The following is a 2,500-nucleotide window of genomic DNA, read 5'->3' on the forward strand; positions in this document are numbered from 1 at the left end:
CGGCATCGGCGTCGAAAGAAGCCGAGCCGAAAAAAGTTAAAGTACAAACGTGCAAGCATACTAACCTAACCCTAGGTAAGGCATGTTAGAGCGAAAGACAGTAAACTCGAATGAGCCAAGAAAGAAGCCGAGCCGAAAAAAGTTAAAGTACAAACGTGCAAGCATACTAACCTAACCCTAGGTAAGGCATGTTAGAGCGAAAGACAGTAAACTCGAATGAGCCAAGAAAGAGCGGCGTGCGGGGCCGGTCGGAGCGCACACATCTCTCGGTGGCTGGCGGGCGAGAGAGTGCTGCGTCGCCGGCATCGGCGTCGAAAGAATCCGAGCCGAAAAAAGTTAAAGTACAAACGTGCAAGCATACTAACCTAACCCTAGGTAAGGCATGTTAGAGCGAAAGACAGTAAACTCGAATGAGCCAAGAAAGAAGCCGAGCCGAAAAAAGTTAAAGTACAAACGTGCAAGCATACTAACCTAACCCTAGGTAAGGCATGTTAGAGCGAAAGACAGTAAACTCGAATGAGCCAAGAAAGAGCGGCGTGCGGGGCCGGTCGGAGCGCACACATCTCTCGGTGGCTGGCGGTCGAGAGAGTGCTGCGTCGCCGGCATCGGCGTCGAAAGAAGCCGAGCCGAAAAAAGTTAAAGTACAAACGTGCAAACATACTAACCTAACCCTAGGTAAGGCATGTTAGAGCGAAAGACAGTAAACTCGAATGAGCCAAGAAAGAGCGGCGTGCGGGGCCGGTCGGAGCGCACACATCTCTCGGTGGCTGGGGGGCGAGAGAGTGCTGCGTCGCCGGCATCGGCGTCGAAAGAAGCCAAGCCGAAAAAAGTTAAAAGTACAAACGTGCAAGCATACTAACCTAACCCTAGGTAAGGCATGTTAGAGCGAAAGACAGTAAACTCGAATGAGCCAAGAAAGAAGCCGAACCGAAAAAAGTTAAAGTACAAACGTGCAAGCATACTAACCTAACCCTAGGTAAGGCATGTTAGAGCGAAAGACAGTAAACTCGAATGAGCCAAGAAAGAGCGGCGTGCGGGGCCGGTCGGAGCGCACACATCTCTCGGTGGCTGGCGGGCGAGAGAGTGCTGCGTCGCCGGCATCGGTGTCGAAAGAAGCCGAGCCGAAAAAAGGTAAAGTACAAACGTGCAAGCATACTAACCTAACCCTAGGTAAGGCATGTTAGAGCGAAAGACAGTAAACTCGAATGAGCCAAGAAAGAAGCCGAGCCGAAAAAAGTTAAAGTACAAACGTGCAAGCATACTAACCTAACCCTAGGTAAGGCATGTTAGAGCGAAAGACAGTAAACTCGAATGAGCCAAGAAAGAGCGGCGTGCGGGGCCGGTCGGAGCGCACACATCTCTCGGTGGCTGGCGGGCGAGAGAGTGCTGCGTCGCCGGCATCGGCGTCGAAAGAAGCCGAGCCGAAAAAAGTTAAAGTACAAACGCGATGCTAATGAGCGAGCCGTTGTCTCGACTAATATGTAGGGGGCGTTCGATCGAGCGTCTGGCTTGAGCGCTTGTCGGCCTAGCAGAACGGTCGCATTGTTATGACCGGGTTTTAGGCACCGCTGCAGGCGGCCGGCAGAGCTCTTGTTTGTGCGAAACTGAATGGATCGAGCCCGAGAGAGGGCGAGCAAAGAAAAAACGCAAATCGCTCCGCCTGGCACTGCCGGCGAGAGCGTGGACGTCGCGGCCAGCGACTGTCGAAGCTGAGTACGGCCGCAGGCGATCGCCTCGGTCTTAAACGAATGCGACGAGCACGCGCCGGGCGGCCCAGCAAGGGCCGAGCGCAGCTGTCGCAGCTATCTGGTTGATCCTGCCAGTAGTGATATGCTTGTCTCAAAGATTAAGCCATGCAGGTGCAAGTACGAGTTCTCGTAAAGCGAAACTGCGAATGGCTCATTAAATCAGTCTTGGTTTATTTGGTCTCGTGAGCGAAGTGGATAACTGTGGTAATTCTAGAGCTAATACATGCATTAAGCGCCGACTTCGGGAGGCGCGCTTTTATCAGATCAAAACCGACCGGGTTCTTCCTGTGACGTTTGATGACTCTGGATAACCACGCGGATCGTACGGTCTCTGCACCGACGACGTATCATTCAAGTGTCTGCCCTATCAACTGTCGAAGGTACGCTACGTGCCTACCTTTGTGATAACGGGTAACGGGGAATCAGGGTTCGATTCCGGAGAGGGAGCCTGAGAAACGGCTACCACATCCAAGGAAGGCAGCAGGCGCGCAAATTACCCATTCCCGACACGGGGAGGTAGTGACGAAAAATAACAATACAGGACTCTAACGAGGCCCTGTAATTGGAATGAGTACATCCTAAAACTCTTAACGAGTATCCATTGGAGGGAAAGTCTGGTGCCAGCAGCCGCGGTAATTCCAGCTCCAACAGTGTATGCTAAAGTTGTTGCGGTTGAAAAGCTCGTAGTTGGATTTTGGGCGAGCGCCGCCGGTCCGTCGCAAGGCGTGTCACTGGTTGCGTTCGCCTCACCT

At 52.7% G+C, this 2,500-nt stretch overlaps 1 non-coding gene across 1 annotated transcript in view; it reads left to right on the plus strand.

Annotated features, from left to right (window-relative positions):
- Positions 1-1,803: 1,803 nt before the first annotated feature.
- LOC144430860 (small subunit ribosomal RNA) overlaps positions 1,804-2,500 on the plus strand; it is a 1,810-nt gene continuing 1,113 nt past the window's right edge. Inside the window, exon 1 of the ribosomal RNA XR_013479774.1 lies at positions 1,804-2,500. This exon is cut by the window's right edge and continues 1,113 nt beyond it. This is a non-coding gene — a ribosomal RNA (small subunit ribosomal RNA).

The sequence above is a fragment of the Styela clava genome, chromosome 12, assembly GCF_964204865.1.
Source record: "Styela clava chromosome 12, kaStyClav1.hap1.2, whole genome shotgun sequence".
Taxonomy (NCBI): domain Eukaryota; kingdom Metazoa; phylum Chordata; class Ascidiacea; order Stolidobranchia; family Styelidae; genus Styela; species Styela clava.